The 21,007-nt window shown below is 38.9% G+C and overlaps 1 protein-coding gene across 2 annotated transcripts in view; it reads right to left on the bottom strand.

The window, feature by feature from the left end:
* The window catches only part of LOC108719991 (trafficking kinesin-binding protein 1), a 132,845-nt gene that overhangs the window by 88,483 nt on the left and 23,355 nt on the right, over positions 1–21,007 (bottom strand). The window contains exon 2 of one of the 2 annotated variants that reach the window (XM_018269344.2): positions 15,478–15,775. The gene's annotated coding sequence lies outside the window, so the exon portion shown is untranslated. Of the gene's footprint in view, positions 1–15,477; positions 15,776–21,007 lie in introns of those variants that run through there. The other variant, XM_041567552.1, reaches the window with a different exon arrangement.

The following is a 21,007-nucleotide window of genomic DNA, read 5'->3' as shown; positions in this document are numbered from 1 at the left end:
AATACTCAATTTTGAGTTGCGGATTTGGGTCACATTAGAATGACCTCCCAAACTGTCCTCTTTTTCGCAGGACAGTCTCTATTTCAACCCGCAGTCCACCCGCAGGTTCATTTGGATACTTTTGTAACAATTTAAGATTCACAAAGAAGTAATTGTAACAATTTAAGATTAGCAGGTCTCTTGGGGAAACTGTGACTTGCAGCTTAAAGGGCAATTCACCTTAATTAGCAGAATTGTAATAACACATAAAAACCACAGAAATGTGTTCAAACGTTCATAACCTGCCAAATTTTGTAAACCAAACATGGTAATTAGGTGGGTGTGGTCACAAAAATGGGCATGGTTAAAAAAAATTTGCATATAGGCAACCACTAATGCCAATTCAGCATGGGATGATGAATTACACATTTGGGCACAAAGGAACCCTGGTATAACACCTGCCATCCAATCAGTGGAGTAACTACCATACAGCAGACCCCACATACCCCACACGGGGACCCAGCTCTCAGGTTCTGCTGTATGGAATTCCCTTTACCTGGCCCCTTCTTTCTTTAGATTTTCACTGTCCACCACCGCAACTAAACAAGAGGGTGGGCATGCAGGCAAATGGCAGCGTGGTGGGAGGAAGTGGTGGGGGCTGTGTCGGTGTTGCCGAGAACTCAGCATGCCAGGTCTGGGCTCTCTGAGTTTTTACTTGCGGGGGAGGGGTTTTGGGGGTAGCAGTCGATGGTAGTTACAGCACTGTTTCCATTATTTTCTTAGTGAGTTGCACTTGCATACACAAACAGACCAGGGAACTGAATTTTTCCAGGTACTGCAAGCAAGGCAGGATGGTATGAGTCAAGTATGAAGCTCATGTAGCTTACAGAAACTGGTGATAGAGAGGAATATTTGATAGTATTTGAAAGAATGGCCCAAATAAGTGGTCAGAAGGTTTTCATCTGGTATGCTAGTAAGGTACAGCAAGTATACAGCATGTTGAAGGAGGCATTATGCTGTTTGCCAACACACCCTGAAAACTTTGGATGTTAGTGATACTTTTTGAATACAAAAAGCTAATTTTGAGAATGCTCAGGGCCTGGGGTTTTCCAGATAATGGATCTTTCTGTAATTTGGATCTTCATACCTTAAGTTTATTAAAAAAAATCATCAAATATTAAATAAACCCAATAGGCTGGTTTTGCCTCCAGTAAGGATTAATTCTATCTTAGATTGTATCAAGTACAATGTACTGTTATCATTACAGAGAAAAATGAAATTATTTAAAAAAAAAAAAAAAAAAAAACTAACAAAAAGGTATACTAAATACAATTTTTAAACCACTTACCTGGTAGGAGTAATAATGAGATAATAATGAAATAATGAATTTAGCAAATGTAAACAAGTATTTAACACAAAACAAGCCACTGTGTAATATAGATAAAATAAATAAAGGTTGACAAATTTGTTTCACTAAACAATATAAATTAATATAATATACGACTAAATAGGAATACGAGAACATGCAATAGAAAGAATCTACCATTTCGCTTAATCAGCCTACTTTATGTTACAGATAATACTTTCATAAGTTGACTGTGGCATGGGCACTATTTACCTGTAACTGGAGGAAGGATGTGCCTTTTCCAACATAACAGTGAATTAATAATTTATAGGATAAAAGTTTCCAAAGAAAGAATTCATTATTTCTTGATGTACTTGATACTTGATGTCACACATCTACATAACATCACCAGCAATGGAATATGTAACTTTGCTTGACCACACTTATCACCACTTGCAAAAGCATATATGACGTTAAGAAAATGAATGTTAGAGAAGGAGAACATTATTATCTAGATTATTAAGCATTTGTAGAAAGGGCAATGGGTAAGGCTACATGCAACTAAATCCAGTGTTCAGATATCTTTGCAGCTAAAGGCAAACAATGTCACACTAGGTCAAGTAATAAAACACAAGCAAAGTCACTTAAGTGTGGCAATGCCCTACATGAATCAAGGTACACACCATTACTAATGCTGACTGTATTTCCTTCAGTTGTAGGTCAGGTCACATGTAAGGCCAGACAGAACATTATAGCAAATATCTAGTATAAGTAATTCTAAAACAACTGGAATTGCTGAGTAATCATTGAAGACATTTCACTACTCATCCGAGCAGCTTCTTTAGTTCAAAGCACTGCGTATCTTGACAGCGCTATATAAATAAATGATGATGATGATGATGATGATGATAACTTGATCACTGGTTGAACTGAAGAAGCTCCTCGGATGAGTAGAGATTACCATGTATCTTAGTTGCTGCAAATGGGACCTTGAAACTGCAAAACTGTTCCCAGATCCCGCTCAGCCCCACAAAACCAAACTATCCCTGGGGAGGGTGGTAGCAGCCATGGTACAAAACTGTATACGGTCAGGTGTTGAAAGCACTGAAGTGTCAGTATCAACTCAATCACACATTCTTAAACAAAATTTTAAAGGGGAAGCTATACATTTTGTTATGACACTCTAAACAGCTCTAACCAGAGCTGCTAGAACATTACCTCTACTTTACAATGTTTTGTGTGTTGACTTGCCTAAAGCCACAGTTCAGAGTTGCAACTATAGAGGCCGAAGAGGCTACCTTGAAACAATGGCTTTTAACCACAAGGGGGTTAAAGTATTAGACTGTTATTTGAATTAAAAAGATACAACATCAAGGAGCAAATTTACAATCATTCTTGAAAGGAGATGAGGCATAATGGTAATGGTGGGGGTCACAATTATGCCCTTGCTCAAGTTTAAAGATTTAATCTCTCACCGGGGAACTATGGTTACCACTAACATTAAACCACCTAAAAAAGGGGGCCACAGGATACAGAATATGTTGGTCACTCACCATGTAGAACAGGTGGCCCAGGTGCACCAGCCCCAGATCCTCAGTTTAGGGAGCGGATAAACCAGTGACATACAAAGGGTGTCGGGCACAAGGGCCAAAAAAAATAAAGTTAAAATATATTCATTGTAGATTCATTAGAAAATGAACAGTACCTCCACTGGCCCTACATGTTTTGTGCCTCCCTGGTTACCACATCCACTCTCTCAAAATTAGAATTAAAAATAGTATGATATGAAAGAAATGACAACAAAAGGAAAAGCAAATTCAAACCAAATTCCTGTTTTGTTTTGTTTCTTTTGCTAAACTAATTCTGTATATACAGTACCAATATTCCTTTGACCACCCAAGTACTGTTCAGTTTTTCCATGTAGATTACGTTGGGCAGCTCTGGTCTAGCCCAATCTCATGACTGATACAATTTATCACACAGCTCATTATAGGAAAAAGTGAGACAAATTCCACCAAGATTAAACTGGTTTATTGAAGACACATACAGTAATCGTGATAGCAAAGCATAAAGGAAGTTAAAAGGTGAAGTAGAAATGGATCTTTAATACATTATAAATAAAGGTAATCTAGGCATCATGACAATTAAGGGCTAATTTAAGATAGCTTGCAACTGTTGAGAGTTTACTAACCACACAGGGTTTTGTGTCAAAAAAAAAAAACCTTGCCAATTTTCATTATTTTACCCAAATGGACTTTTGAAACAAAGAAATATTTTGGCAGACCGGAGTTTCTAAGTGACCAAGTTGGCTGTAATTTCTGCTCCACATGACAATTAAATAGGCATAATACTGTGCAACAAAAAGCAATTAATTCATTGTAACTTATTCAAGAAGACTTAAAAATTAAAATAAGCTTTTATGTATGGAAGCTGTGAACTTCGAAGAGCCTGGGTGCCATTCTGTTTCCAGAAACCTTGCCTCACCTCCAGTGCAAGAAAAATAACTGTTTGTTCCTCTAAAAGAAAAAAAGATGACTTCCCCATAAGAGAAAATAAATAAAATGAATTGTATTCTAGTGACACCGCAATTAGTTCTGCTTTACAGGAAGAGAGCAGTTCTGTGCAGCCTGGGGATAAGCCCAAGCAGCACAAAACTGTATTCACTTTGCAAGGCAAGATCTATTCTTGGATGTTAGCCATGAATTCAATTAGCAAGAGTCTGACTCACATGCACCTGCTTACAAAGAAGAGATGAAGGAGCATAGTGAAAGAACAGCCAAACCTGCCACTGTCATGTGAGATCTACTTTCACAGCAGGCAAGGGCACAACACGTGCACAGACAAAATGACAAAGAGGAACCGCAATGGGAGTCATACCAGCAAAGAAGCTAGCATTCCTGCAACACGTGCTGAACAACAGCCAATGGAATATTTGGAGCATTCATTAATAAGTTTATAAACGTTAACTTAACTTGAAAACATTTGGGAGTGGGTATTTATGCATGTGTGTGTGTTTGTGTTCTTTTATGCATTTATTTGAGTTTTAAACCTATGATTTGAACATGTGACATTATCCTCCATTGCATTAAGGTTATATTTAGTAAATGCAAAGCAAGGTTTGAAAAGATTTCTCTAGCTGGGTGTCACAATTAGTGCTTTTGATAATGGGTAATTGTAAAATAACACTGGCTCAGTTTCTATTCTTGTCTGTTTATGCAACAACTCCTGGGGGGGCACGAAATTGACTGGCTGCTGTGACAAGCTCAAAAAAATGGCAATTTGTGTTTATTTTTGCATGCTGTACTTGCAATATGAAATTAGCCTTTATTGGAGTTAAATGCCTGGGGATCAATGTTCTGTCCATCTGTTCATGTCTGCATTGTTAAATGCTGCTTTTGTTTAGTTTTACTTACTTATAACAAATATGTGGCATAGATACCCTTTTTATTTAATCATATTCAACTATATTAAAACATATTACCTCAGTTATAATATGAAAAATTCTAAATATGCAGCTTTATCGTAAGGGTGGGAGGAGGGTTGCATGCGTCCAGCCAGTTTGCCTGGTCAGCCTGGCCCAGCCCTGGTTGTGACCAGTTATGAAGCTCCCATGAGGTTTCAAATACATAGCCAGGAAAATGAGTCTGGAATCAAGGTATTCTCAAAATAATTATGACTTTAATAAACTTGATTGAAGTACTGTATACCAAAGCATATAAATTCCTTAAAAAACAGAACAAAATCTATACATTTAAAGGAGAAGAAAAGGCTAAAACTAAGCAAGCTTTATCAGAAAGGTCTATATAAATACACCAGTAAGCCCTCAAAGTAATGCTACTCCGAGTCCTCTGTCAAAAGAAACACAGCATTCCTTTCCGACTTCCTGTTTTCAACTTAAACCTCCAGGGCTAGGGCATGTTCAGTTTGCTCCTCTCTCCCTCTCCCCTCCCCCTCTCTGCTGTAATCTGAGCTCAGAGCTATGAGTGAGCAGAGAGAGACTCAGGCAGGAAGTGATGTCACACCAAGCTAATATGGAAGCTGCTATCCTAAACAAACAGAAAGAGCTTCTAGAGCAGTTTACTCAGGTATGGTAAAGCATTTTGCAGAATAAATATAGTCATATAGCTTGCACTATTGTGGCTAATCTATTGGCAATAAACTGCTTTGGTAGCTTTCCTTCTCCTTTAATAGGCAAGTGACCAGGTACAGAGATGAAGAATACAAAATATAGAATCTGTGAAATGACTTGGAGAATTATGTAGCAACAGTACTAACCCATTTGAACCAGTTAGGATAATGAAAGCAAACATATGATTCTTACTAGATTGGAGCAACCTTAATCTAGGTTACCTACAATCAAAATGTACCATATTTATGCCAATTCTGTCCCCCAATGCAGGAATAAATATTACCAATCTTTGTGTAAAGCATAGTTCAATGTATTCTGTAATGTTACCTTGCAGAAATTTTCCTGGGCTACAACTTTTTCAACTCCTTTTTGATTAAATTTTTTTAAAGTTCTAATATGCTTCTCATCTGTTACAGAAACAATATGGATATATTACAGAGAGATAATTAGGCCGATGTATGTAAATATAGGAATATAATATATAATTTTATAATTACATTTACAATTCACAAACTCTGTCCACAAAATTAATTAGAGTGGTCATGTTGCTGTATAAAAACTCCATTTGCCTGCAGAAATTTTGAGGTGATGAATGGAAGGCTACAAGCATCTTTTTAGTGGAACTGCAAAATATATGATTAAAAACTAATTGTAGGATGCAGGACTTCTTTGTAAATGTCTAAATGGTTCTTGACCTGTTCATACATTTATTACATTATTTACCTTTTGAGTAGCATGAGCATTTTTGCTGATGAACATGCTATAAGTTGGACAGCACTGCTGTAGGTAGAAGAGACCAGGTCATAATGTAGTTTTTTGGTGTTGACCACCATCTAGGGGCGATTTAATATTGCTACTGTACAAAAATATAGACATTTTATCTACACAATCCCAATGCCATACAAAGTAATTCTAATTACTTTTGCTATATCAACATAATTCAGCTAAATGTTGGTCAATTAAATCTAAAAACTAGATAATGGAAGCTTCGAAAACTATCTAACTCTGTATTGGCTACACATACACCAATATGGGGTAATTCACATTTTCCTCACTTTCGCTTCTTATCTGATTTTATATATTGCCCTAAATCGGGTATTAAAACACTAGGATATATTATGATGAGGGAACTTTTAAATCTTTATCACAACTTATAGAATTTACACAGGGTCATCATATTGAGACCAATATCAATACTTATTAGCCGGTATGCCAATTTGTTTTATAACACATTGAATATCAATCTTATTCTATACTGTATATCTAATATTGAGGAATCCAGACTCCAATAAATCTCATTTATATAAAGCTAATAAGAGAAACAGTCAAAACGAAGACACAATAGGAAATAACATAAGTTAGCATTGTTGACAACAGATTTTCATATCAAAGGTTCCATACTTGTATTGCATCAGAGTGAAATTGTTGTCATTGCTAACAGCTAACTATGGATTTCCACCAAGCATAAACATTTCCCTAGTAAGCCTATAATTTCATTATTACGTTTTATTGTGCCGAGAGTTAAAGTGATATAAACCAAAGATTTAGGGCAGGTCTCATTACCCTCTGGAGACATGCCATCACTACAGTTACAGCTCATAGATGATAGTGCAAGTATTGTGCCAGGAAGAACAAACAAATTAACCTTAAGTTTAATAACATAAATACAGGGCAGCCAAGAGCAGATATTGTAGATTAACATTACACTTGTAATAATCAATTAGCTGGATTCCCAGCAACAGCTTTACCAGCACACGCTATCTTTTTTTTTTCAGTTTTCAGTATTGGAAAATATTATGGGGACACTAATTCATTATAGTATGCAAAGGCCTTGTAATCATGTACCCCTTTCCAGTGGTAAAGGCCTAGGTAATGACGTGGCTGATTAATTAGTCCAACGACATACATGCGCAGATAAAAACAAAACAAAACTAAAACTCGAAATTTTCTCATTATTTTATCATAACAAATTCGACCAAACTCCCATCCACAATTTTACCTTATTTATCAATAAAATAACTAAAAAAATTTGGTGTGGGTAAAAAACCCAATAAACTCATGGAAAAAAATCCAATTTTTTCAGATAATCGCCAGAAAACCATGAATTATTCGGATAATTGTACGAAACGCAGCGCAGCTCATGATATCTTGATATCTAAAAAGGACATCTACCATTGATTTCTACATGACCTGGGTAGGCTTGAGATGGAGTATTTTCGGATTTGGACTTTTAGCAGCCTGGGGGTATAATAAAAATTGAAAACTTTGAGTTTTGTTTTCCCACAAAAACCAGAAGCAATTGCAAACATTTTCACACATACTAAAAAAATATGCTAAAACCAAGAAACAAAGCAATGATACACTGGGATATAATCAGGAAAAACATTCTAGTAGAAACTGTAGCTTGGTGTAGCAGATCACAGGTAGACAATAACATATAGGTAGAGGATCATGGTCTTAATTTCCAGGATGATGATGATTTTTAAGCACAAACATTTACACTAACGGATTAACTTTTCAGTAAATAATGACTATTTTGTGCAAGTGGATTTTGATCAGGCTGTTAGTGAATATATCCATTGTAATTTTACACGTCATTGTCCCTTTGCAAGTCTGTAATTTGGATCTCCGTAACTTTAGTCTACTAAAGCATAAATTAAACTAAAATAGGCTGGTTTTGCCTCCAATATGGATAATCTTAGCTGTGATCAAGTACAAGGTGCCGTTTTATTATTATAGAGAAAAAATCAATCACTTTTAATTATTTGATTAAAATGGAGTCTTTGGGAGATGACCTTGCTGTAATTCAGAGCTTTCTGGATAACTGATCCCATACCTGTATGTTAAAAAAAATAATTTGAGGTTGAAGAAACATTAGCATATGGCGATATTCCCTAAAAGTACTGTATTCACCAATAACTGCAGATACAGGAAATCTCTGAATAACATCACAAGCATTATTGAACATTATGTAGGTATCCTGGATTCAGTGTTTCAAATTATGCTTTAGTATGGCTTCAGAGTAAGCTTCTCGCTCTGTTCAGATATACCAAATAGTGGGTAGAAGTGTCCTTGTTCAAGAAACACTAATAAGTTATCAAACTATTTCCATCTCATTCCCTCTTATTTATTTCTGATCTCCCATTCATTTTTATCTAATGAAACTATATTTAAAAAAAAAAAAAAAAAAGATTCTAGGTTTTAAGCAGGTTAACCACTTGATATTCCATTAATGCAAAATGATGCTATAAAATAACTCCTAAAAGTGTAATACCATGTTCATAGCTCACCTTGAAAGCCTAAGGCCCTACCCTTCTTAAATAAAATTAAATGATATCAGTGGTGTAACTACCGGGGGAGCAGGGGGTGCGACTGGGCCAGGGCCCCCCGGCAACTCGCGCGCCACTGACTTCTTCAGTGTTTCCGGGCGTATGGAGGGGATGGGGCCTGGCTGCACATCTCGCGCCAGGGCCCGCCCCCCTCTAGTTACGTTACTGAATGATATTATGCATGTTTTTCCAGGTCCCACTACAAGTTCTGAAAGTTTAAATAGTGAATACTGTCAATATTCTCTCATCTACTGTATGTGTGCAAAAAAATAAAAAAAATAAAAATATTTTGTGCGCACATTTTAACCTCGTGTAGGCGGTTTTTAAAAACTGTGCTTAAGTCAGAAAAATTTTGTGTTTTGAAACAAAATTCTTAGTGCGCACCACAATTTGGTGTGTGCCGGCCTCAAAACCGTTGTGCGCTCGCAAAAGCACACACCTTTACATTATTTGTAAAAACTTTTTGTACTTGCATACTTTGTCGATGTACTTAAATGTCAAGTGTTTTGTCAGGTCTTTTGCCAATTTTACTCTGAACTCTGAGGGCAAAAGCACAAGTGGATTTTGTACATATTTAATTCTTGGAAAACACACCAACAGCTCAGTAAATGGAAAGACTTTTTATGACACATGGGCATAATGATCAAAAATAAATGACAGATGCAAAACTGTATCTGCAACCTTTTTCTAATATACAGCAGGTCTACATTTCAACAATCCTGTTCTAATATATAATTTAATAAAATCTAATTATATTTGCGCTAGATGTCAGAAAACAAAATTGCCACAAGAGGGCAGTAACTAACAGCCGCAATATCCTTAATGATTTGTCAGATTGAAGTCAATTAATATCTAGCCATTTGAAAAGATACCTTTCTTTGCAATGTGGCATGGGTTTGTTTATGCAGTCACATGTGACTTGTCTGCAAGGGCACACGGGATCTTTCAGCTGCCTAAAAATGGCACCAAAATGTCTGAAATGGACCATGACAGATTTGCACTGAAATTGCATGAAAGTACTTGTTGGCCTGGCCAGAGTTCACTGGAAAACAGCTGATGCATTCCAGGCAACTATTCCAGTTCGAATGCATGCCTATATGGGGGGGGTGTAATTTCAGGGGCTTTGGCATCATGCTTTTGAGTTACTCAAATAGTGGGTTTTAGGCACCCAAATGTGCCCTATATGCCAATATTCTTAAGGCTGCAGAACATTGCAATACAAATTCAAACCAACCATTCAGAAATTAAAGTAAAAACATTTTTTTTACTTGCACCTACTTATTATCCTACTTTTGTGTTGTCTCTGGAAATTGTGCCACAGTTGGACAGAAGTCAAGTCAATCTGGAGCTGGACCAATCAGGTTGGGAAAAAAATTACTTTTAACTATGGGAGGTCTGGGGAATGCAAGCCTGTAATCAGCCATGGTACCCAGGCAATGTACCTGTGTATTCTGCATAATTTAATCAATAACGGAGGCTTGTTCCAAATAATGACAATGTACAAAATAATTCAAAAGAAGAGAAAAAGATAGTAAGAGCCCCCGTACTCTCAAATAAATTAACTAACTTATCTAAATTATATAGTGAACCAATGAGTTGATAATTATAACGTGCTTGTGCTAATAAAAAAGATTTGCTTAATTAATTAAAACCTTTTAATAGGCTTTAAAAAAATAATTAAGAAAACAACAAGTTCAGAGAAGCATAGAGTTGCTTTTTCTGTGTATTAAAAATAGCTAGTGCCAACTTGATAATTTATATACTTAATCTATAAGCGATAGATTCAAGATTCCAATAAGTTATAAAGTGCAAGTGCTCAAATGTTATTCAGTTGCCAACTGGATGTGGTTCAAAATGATTAATTTATGCAAGTGCTAGTGCATTATAAAATCACAAGGTAATTCATTAATAATATAGTTTAAAGAAAAAGGAACCAGAACCAACATTCAAGGAAATTAAAGTAGGAAAAGGAAAATAGTGTAGAGGTGGAGAAGTCCCAAAGAAACTGCTGCCTATTATTTTCTAAGCCCTGGGACCCCACACGGGGAGAAAGTAGTACACTGAGTACTGTGGTCTCGTATATTACATGCCCTATCTCTTAAAGAGCTAAAATCTAAAATCTTTATTCAGGAGTGTTCAAAATAATGCTGGCGTCTTCCAAATAATAGCAGTGTGGAGTTCAATTGGTGAGGTCATTCTTTCTGTGAAAAAAAACAAGTTTCAATTATGGCCCTCATTTAAGGAAAGAAGGCAGCAAATGCTGGTTATAGTGCATTTAATGGGTAGTTTCAGACATTGTTCAGAAGAACAGCATACAGTACTTTGATTAAAAAGTTGATTGGAGAAGAGAAAACATATAAAGAAGTGCAGATAGGCTGCTCAGCTAAAATGATCTCAACTGCTTTAAAAACAAAAACCTGAAAGATGTGGAAGAAAATGGAAAACTGCCATTAGAATCGATAGAAGAATAGCCAAAATGGCAGACTCAACCAACCATCAGCTCCAGGAAGATCAAAGAAGGTCTAAAGTTACCTGTGAGTACTGTTACAATTAGAAGATGCCTATGTGAAGCCAAGATATCGGCAAGAAGCCCCATTGTTGAAAAAAGGCATGCTGAAGAGGTTATTTGCCAAAGAATACATTGACTGGCCTAAAGAGAAATGGTGCAACATTTTGTGGACTGATGAAAGCAAGATTGTTGTTTTTGGGTCTAGGGGCTGCAGACAGTTTGTCAGAAGGCCCCTAAACACTGAATTCAAGCAACAGTACACAGTGAAGACAGTTAAACAAGTACTACGGTGTTGGGCCTATTTACACACATACCAGTGTTTGTATTGCCTTATGCCAAAGAGGAAATGCCCTTGAAATGGACAACAAGACAACGACCCCAAACACACCAGTAAACGAGCAATATCCTGGTTTCAGGCTTAAAGGAAACTATACCCCCAAAATGAACACTTAAGCAACAGATAGTTCATATCATATTAAGTGGCATATTAAAGAATTTTACCAAACTGGAAAATATATTTAAGTAAATATTGCCCTTTTACATCTCTTGCCTTGAGCCACCATTTCGTGATGGTCTGTGTGCTGCCTCAGAGATCACCTGACCAGAAATACTTCAACTCTAACTGTAACAGGAAGAAGTGTGGAAGCAAAAGACACAACTCTGTCTGTTAATTGGCTCATGTGACCTAACATGTATGGTTTGTTGGTATGTTTGTGAGTACAGTGAATCCTACGATCCCAGGGGGCGGCCCTTATTTTTTAAAATGGCAATTTTCTATTTATGATTACCCAATGGCACATACTACTTGAAAAGTATATTATTATGAAAATGGTTTATTTACATGAAGCAGGATTTTATATATGAGCTGTTTTATGCAATATCTTTTTATAGAGACCTACATTGTTTGGGGGGTATAGTTTTCCTTTAAAAGATTGATGTTATGGAGTGGCCAGCCCAATCTCCAGACCTTAATCCAACAGAAAACTTGTAGGTGACATAAAAATGCTGTTTCTGAGGCAAAACCAAGAAATGCAGAAGAATTGTGGAATGTAACCGGTGCCAGAAGTTGTTTGACCAGGAATGGCGACCTGCAAGATAGAGCGGAAGGCTCAGAGACTTGACTCGCAAAGATTATTGCCAGTAGAAACATCACCTTGCAAGTGAGGATGGCAAGGAGAATGAGGTCCAGTGGTTCAAAGGATACGCTGGAGAACTTTAAGGACAAGGTTAAGATCCCAGGGTGGAACTGGGGGTCTGTAGGGAGGAACTATGCGAGTGACTCCCTGAAGGAAAGTCCTGATGTTGGGATATGTCGCGATTTGATGTTGGTAAAGAATGGATAGCGCTGAGACCTGTACTTTGAGAGAGCTCAGGGCCAGACCCTTTGCCAGATCCTCCTGTAGAAAGGATAGGATACATTACTCACTGAAGGATTGTGGATCCCAATCTGAGGACTCACACCAGGAAATAAAGGTGCTCCACACTAGGTGATAGATCTTGGTTGAGATGGGCTTACCAGCCCACAGCATGGTGGGTATGGCCTCTAAAGGGGGTCCCATTTTTAGCTAGGGCTTTAAGAGCCACGCCATTAAAGCCAGTTGCTGTAAATTCAGGTGAATGGCTGGCCCGTGCGAAAGAAGATCCTCTCGTAGAGGTAGATGAGATGTTCGTCTACTACCATTTCTGCGATGTCTGAGAACCAAGGACACTGTAGCAAGTATGGGGCCACCAGGATGGATTTGGTTCCCTCCCGCTTGATCTTCTTTAGAACTCCAGAGGTGGAAACACGTATACTAGGTCAAAGTGCCAAGGCATCCATGACACACACTAATAGGTCCTTGCTTCTTCCGAAAAACTGTGGAAGCTTATGATTGTAGCGTGATGCCATGATGTCCGCCTGAGGAGTGCCCCACCTCTGGACCAGGGAGAGCGGTCCTGGTACATGGACCACTGTCAGAGCTGTAAGGTTGTTGTCTGCCCACTCCAGAATCAGCTCTGCCTCCTTCGGATTGCCTGGTTCCAAGTGAATTCCTGATGGTTCACATATGCCACTGTGGTCACATTGTCCAACTGAATCTGAACTCCTAGACCTGTCAGAAGGTCCGTTTAATGAGTTAGGGTGAGCCGGATTGCTCTCAATGCAACTATGTTGATGGGGAGGCGCTGTTCCGATGGGTCCCATTGCCGTGAACCGTGTGTGATCCCCACCCTCGGAGTCTGGCGTCCGTGGTGACCACTGTCACTGTTGGAAAATGGACTGCCCGACAATAAGCAGTTGGAGCCACCAGCCAATAGAGTCCCTGACCATTTGCGGGATTGGTATGTGGCGCTCCACATTCTGACTGTGTGACTTCATGTGTCTAAGTATCACTCCCTGCAGGGATCTGGTGTGGAGTTGAGCATAGGGAATTGCTGGGAAGGTTGACAGCATGGTTCCCAGAGCTCTCACGGTTGTCCACAGCATGCTCGCCTCCGCCAACTGTAGAAGTGATGCTGGCACTGGCTGACACAGGAGATCTTGTCTTGGATGAGGAAGGTTCTCTGTCTGTGATTAAGCCCACGTACTCCTGGGTCTGACAGGGAAAGGCTGGACTTTTTGTAATTAATTATCCACCCCATCCTGGATAGCGTGCTGAGGACTGTGGATGTGTGGTCAAGTGCCCTTTCTTCCGACAGTGCCTTGATCAGTAGGTCATCCAGGTAAGGTATCACCCTCAACCCTTGGATCCTGAGATGTGCCAGTGCCGCTGGCAAGACCTTGGTGGAGACACTCGGTGCAGAGGTGAGGCCGAAATGGTAAGGCTATGAACTGCCAATGCTGTCCTGCTAACACAGGAACTGCAGGAACCTGTGGTGGTTGGGGTGGATAAGGACGTGCAAATTAGTGTCTTTGATATCCACCACTGGCCTGTATTTGTTGGGTTCCATTGACAGTTGGACATACTGAATGGACTACATCTTTAAATGGCATTTTTGGGTGAACTTGTTGAGGTCCTTGAGATCTAGGATGGGCCGAAAAGAGCAATCCCTCTTCGGAACTACAAAGAGGTTGGAGTAAAATTGTCTTACTCTTTCCATGGGTGGTACTGGTACAACAACCCCTGAGGAAGATAGGTCCTGAATGATGGAAAGGAGGGCCTCCTTCTTGGCTCTTTGGGTCAGGAGATGGGAGGTGAAAAATCTGTTGGAAGAGTCCTGGGGCGGGTGCAAGTACTTACCCTCAGCCCATGTGAAATTCCCCCGTAGTCTAGGTCTGGAGGCAGGGTGTACCAGTGCAGGACTCCATGGAGCTTGAGCCTGCAGCATCCGGGGAGCAGGAAGGCTAAAAGGGGGGGGGGAAAATCGCAGGAGGGCTGTGTGGGGGTGCTCGGTTGGATCCTTGGCCCCTGACATGACCTTGACCCATAAGCCCTGGTTATATGCTCCCAAGGTCACTGTACATGTCCTTCCTCCTACTAAGGCCACTAAAAGAAACCTGGAGATGGAGGGAAGCAGGCAGGGGATGTAGCCCTGAGCAGGAGCCGGAGTCACTTTTAAACTTTTGGTGTCCTTTCTCTAGATGGAGGACTGCCTGTGTCCCCAATCTAGGGAAGAGAAAAGTCGATAAAGTATTCAGAGCAAAGAATCTACATGAATTTTGCTGGAAACAGTTTGTCTTAAGTGGCACCTTAAGTGGCACCTTGTACAAAAGCTTTTATTAAGCTACCCAGGTCAAATACCCTTAAAGGCTGGTCATGGAAAAGTAAGAGCTTTCTCAATAATGGGTTTCCAGATAACAGATCCCATACCTGTACTTTCATTACATGGGGGGTTAGAAAAGAAATAAAGAAAGAATTACAGCTTTGCTACTCTGGCGCAATTACAAATGTTACTTTATACTGTTACAGTTAAATTAAAACAAAAGATATTAGTCATATTGATTTGCAATGGTGGCTTATGACAGCAAACATTTTGAATCCATGACCAGTCAAGTAAAAAACAAAGCAGCGCAAGTGCCCCCATCCACCTGCCAACACTAGAGAATAATATGAGAAGATTCTACCTGAGGCCGATGTTGTGCTGAATAAAGCATTGTTTAACGTGTGCAGTTAAACACAGTTATTTGTATTTTTGTTTACTTTACTTTTTTACTTTATTGAGCATGAAAGCTTATTTGCATAATTCCAAGGACACATCAAATGAATACCTGTAATGGTGCCAGCATCTCTGAGGACTCTCTGGTCCTGAACATCTTCTATACCCACAGCTTCACTCACATAGTGCTCTTCATGAATGCCTGGGTCACAGGCTAGGACTGCATGGTCACTTGTTTGCTGAAAGGGCACGATATCGGCCAAGGTGTCGTGGTGCAAAGCTGTGGTGTCCAGCTTGGCAGGTTTCACGAGGATGTGCAAACTGCCATCAGGTGGAGAAGTGCAGGTGCTGTGATCGTGCTTCACATATATGATTTCACTGGCAGTGTACTGTCAAAAACGTCCAGATAACTGCAAGAAAAAGAATACAGCATAAACACAAATGCAAACATTCTACATACAGCCAGATCCCACAGTTTAAACTGGAGGCTGCATGCCTGGGCCTGAGGCAAATCCAGCTATATAATGCTTGAGTTAAGACAAGGAATTAGAGTGCCTCTACATTTACTATATGAATAAAGGTCAGTAAAGGTAGCATTCTATTCTATTAAAATGCATGGTTGCTAGTGTAATTTGGACCCTAGCAACTATAACAAACTGAAAATGGGAGAGCTGCAGATTAAAAAAACGAAATAACTCAAAAACCACAAACAAACTATGAAAACCAGTTGCAGATTGTCTTAGAATATCACTCTCTACAGCATACTAAAAGCTTAAAAGCTAACTCAAAGGCGAACAACCCCTTTAACGAAAGTATACACAACAAATACGGAGTCAAATACCATATTTATAACAAAACAAAGGTCTAATAGCCTAATCGACATAACCAAATAGTCAGGAAGGTTGAGATACACAAAACTTTCCAACATTATCATACCTGACTACACTTAGTTTTTCTTACCAATAAAATGTATATAGTCATGTAGACAATAAATTGTTTTCATACTTTATTGGAGATAATGGAGTTATTGGAGTCACCAGTAACACCAAAAAATGGAAGTGTTTTAAAGGAATGACAATATAATGTACTGTTGCCATGAACTGGTAGATTTGACTCCGAAACACAACTGTAGTTTACGGTGTATAAACAAGGTGATATGTGGCCATGGGGGCAGCCAATCAAAGCTGAAAAAGGAGAAAAGGGAAAAGGATACACAACAGATAAGCTCTGTAGTATACAATGGAATTCTTCAGAACTTAGTTATCTACTGTGTATTGCATGCTTGAATGGCTGCCCCCATGGCTACACATCAGCTTGTTTATATAAACTATATTAGTCTTTCTGAAGTAAACACACCAGTTTTACCAGTGCAGAGAAACATTATATTACATTGTCGTTAAAACACTTATTTTTTGGTGTTACTGTTCCTTTAAGTTGGCCAAACACTGGCAGATTTAATTTGCAGAATAGGCCCATGCAGTTGACAGCCTATCTGCCTATATATGGGCACTTGTCGGGCATGCCAGACTGTGTAAATAAATTGTTTAGTCAAAGGGCCTCAAGGTGACCAAATAGGGGAAGATCCGCTAGTTTGGTGACCTTGCCAAGGGGATCTTTCAGTGTACAGCCAAGCTTTATTCAGTCATCTTTGAAAAGATACATTTCAAATGTTCAAAAGTTAATTTCGGAGTACATTTTTATTGGAAGTTTTGCAACAGCTCTAACCACCACCACCTCCCCCTCAATCTGTTGACAGATCTTCATAATGTATGTACAAACTTGATGTTACATTCTGCACAACATTTTAGAACAATGTTTCTTATAATGTGAAATACTATACACACTGCATACATGTTACTCAATCTATAAATGAGACTTTTAAAGGAGAAGCAACCCCCTTATTAAAAAAAAACCCCTACCCCTCTACCCTACATAGACCCCCCTCAGCAAATGCCCTTAACTTTCTACTTGTGCAGATTCACAGCATCTGAGTTCACAGGCGCCATCTTCTTTTTCTTCTTTCTTCATTGCCTCTTCTTCTGGCGCTTCGCCAATGTTCGTGACTTTCAGCGTATTTGCAGTTAACCTGAAGACTGCTCCAACTGTGAATGTGCTGATGTTGAACTTACTTCCCAATGAAGACCGAAGAGAAGAAGATGGCTGCCGTGAACTCTGATGCGTTGAACCATCAGGGTAAGTAAAAAGTTAGGAGCATTTGCCGGGGGTAGCAGCTAGACTGGGGGGTCTATGTAGGGTAGGGGGTAGGGTTTTTTTAATAAGGGGTTTACTAATATGTTAATGCTGTCTGCTTTAGGGTCAAGGCACACAGGCAGATTCGGGGAGATTAGTCACCTGGGACAAATCTGCTCTTCTTCGGGCTGACTAATCTCCCCAAACTGCCTCCCCTGCCTTCCCGCTGGCTAAATCACGAGGAAACTTCGGGTGACTTCAGAAAACGAATTGCTCAGAGTGCCATCCCGCTGGCGATTTACATTTTAGCCGGCGGGAAGGAAGGGGAGGCAGTTCGGGGAGATTAGTCGCCCTGAAGAAGAGGAGATTTGTCACCGGCAACTAATCTCCCTGAATCTGCCTGTGTACCCTGACCCTTAAAAGAGTTAGGAAGAGATTTTCTCCCTGACTGAAAATAAGTGTTCTACCTTATTTTCAGTTTCTGAATGGACACTTTTTTAAGCTAATGGTGTTTGCCAAGTAGACATTAATGAAACTTTTTACACAATATTTACACAAATACCATACTACAGTGCTAAACTAAAGAGAAATACATATGAATTTAGAAGACAATCATGCTAGGATTGAAAAGTAGAGATTTGTTTTTGCTGTAAGCAGTTCCTTAATAAAAACAGATTTCTTTGCAATTTATAATCCATATGTAAATAGATTTGTAGCATTGTATAGATACCTATAACAAGTACCCACATAGAACGGTTCATGTGAGCTTTACTCATGTACATGTTTTGTTAGAGCTAAATAGAAAGAAGGCAGTTTCTTCTGGCACAGGATAAGAGGTTACTTAGTGCAATCCTATTCTCTCCCCATGGAGAGTGTTCTTTCCCAGCATGTTTTGGTAACACAACTCCCATAAACACGGCCTATTTTATATTCTAATAGTAAGAATGTATTCTATGTTAATCCGAATCAGTGAAATTGCCCTTGAAAGTAGTATACTGTACAGACACAAAGCACCTTTAATGCAATTCATAATAGAAAGAATCATTATATGGATAAAAGATAATAACACAGGAAATAACCTGTAGCTTTAAAGAGAGTTGAGGCCAGAGAGATGTCAGGATCAGCAGTTATAACAAACAGATGGAGAGCTGAAGAATAAACACAGTGAAGATCACTCAGCATGCAAGTGTTCTACAGAAAATGTATGAAGAATGCAAAGGAAACAAAATGCTAGATTTCATCTAACTGAACATGAGGATTCATGGGTAAAGTAACTATTTCACTTCTCAATTCTCTTTATTGCAGCTAGAACTTTATGCATACTGGACTGGCCTTTATTGCTGCCAAATTTGAACTTGTCTAGAAAATAAAATAATCATACATAATCATACAACTTAGTAGTGCAAGAAAAGTTCAATAAAGGGCATCAAGGATGTATGTACAGTTTATTTCTGTCACTTTAACTTTGTCCGTGTAAATGTCAAAATGTCAGCAATGTTAATGTCACCTTAAAGGGATCCACACACCTTTTTATAAGCCATTTATGGGCATGACACTGAAGATGGGTTGCTGCCAGCTTTAACCTAAGGAAGCCCATTGCCCCCTGATTTCCTAACTGTTCTATGTCAGGAATTTGGGGAAACTGTACCACCAAAAGCTGTGTTTTGAAAAGAGGTAGGGTCCTGAGAATGACATCCAGGGTATTCATAAACATCTGCCAATAGACCGTCACCTAAGAATGACTTTCAGGAAATCTGTCGTACTAGTTGAATAGTTACACCCATTACAATTTGGGTGTATGAAATATTAAGGAGCACATTTACATTTTAATAAATATATTTTGCTCAGATAGATTGCTAGAACATTCAATAATTCATTACTTGCAGTAGATCTTCTTCTGCCTGGATCAGGGCAACAGAACACTTACCCCTTAAAGGGGTGGTTCACCTTTTAGTGTCGAAGTGAAAATTCGAAGTAAATAAATTCGAATTTAGAGCTATTTTTGTGTACTTCAACTATCGAGTAGACCATATTATACACACACACACAAATCTGTGATGTCAGCCATAGCGAGATTTTTACTCTTCAGAATTCACTCTCTTAAAGGGGAACTCTGGCTTCCAAACCAAAATTTGATAAAGAGGCCCACATAACACAGAAACCCCTAATATACACATCACAGCATGTCATTTTCTATGCTGAAATCCTGTTGTTTAACAGTTCTTCTCTTTCTGCATCATTTGTAACAACTTCTCCACAGCTTACAGACAGCATGCAGGAACTAAATAACCCACAATAAATTGTGCTACGATGTTCTCTTCCTTATTGAAATCAGATGTGCTCGGAATTGTGGGGTTTGGGAGGATGCAGGCTGAGGACAGATGGCTGCTGAAGTAAAAGTAGTCAGCCTGCTCAGCAAAGTACTCAGACAGATCAGCAGGAAAGTAGGGAGCTAGGCTTAGGGAACTGTTCCAAACCATTAAAAATCATGAAAAGTTTGCATGTTTTTTAATTGATGCATATTCAAAGAGTTGTCTTTATATCCAAATGTGATTTTGTATAACAAATTATATTTTTTCATCACCAGATGTTAATGACAGGATTTTTTCCCTCAAACAAAGTGTTACATTGTCATGCTCTGGACCAATCAATACAAAGCACATGGCACAGTATATTAGTAACATAAGGAGAAGCAGCATGAAGAGAAGAAAGAGTAGAATTTAGTATCATATTCCTCACCAGTTAAATGCAAAGCTTTAAGGAAGTAAGCCTCCTATAGCCCAGGTTGCTGGAACAGTGGACTCCCAATGAGAAGGCTGGCTGAAAGCACCCTTGCATGTGACCTTGACTGTCAGGCCTGGGTGGGAGTAGCTCTCAGCAGATTTCTTCCAGCGCACGCCAATGTACTGGGACTCCAGCAGTTCTCCCAGTGTCTATAAATAGACCTTCCGCATGAAAAAAAGAACAGGACTAAATGGAGCTAGCAGCAGCATGATACTATAAAGGACTGCTCATAGATTTTCCACGTGCCGGAGAGTTACCTAGGGGAGGGATATCTAATATTATAACTAAATAATTAAACTCAGGGCTATGATCTAACACGATGTCTCCAGACGCACATAAAACCCATAGCAGTGAAAATTAAGCCCATGGCAATCTACAATACAATGACCTTCCTTTAATGTTTAAATAAACATTTTCATTATTTAAATCTATAGTTAAAGAAACCATATCAGATGGGCAAAGTTATAAAGCTGACCTTTAATATGTGCCCACGTTCATTTATCACAAATGCTGTGACCATACCTCTGTGATTAAGGTGCAAAAGGGGCAAAAGGATTATCATATAATTTGAAGAATCTGGTGTTTTCAGTCAATTGGATGACAACGAGGTGGGAGTGAGAGATCCTATTTTATTAAAAAAAGGGGGATTCACCAAAGCCTGATCACAC

Source organism: Xenopus laevis, chromosome 6S, assembly GCF_017654675.1.
Source record: "Xenopus laevis strain J_2021 chromosome 6S, Xenopus_laevis_v10.1, whole genome shotgun sequence".
Classification (NCBI taxonomy): Eukaryota; Metazoa; Chordata; class Amphibia; order Anura; family Pipidae; genus Xenopus; species Xenopus laevis.
This window is presented reverse-complemented; position numbering and strand designations above follow the sequence as displayed.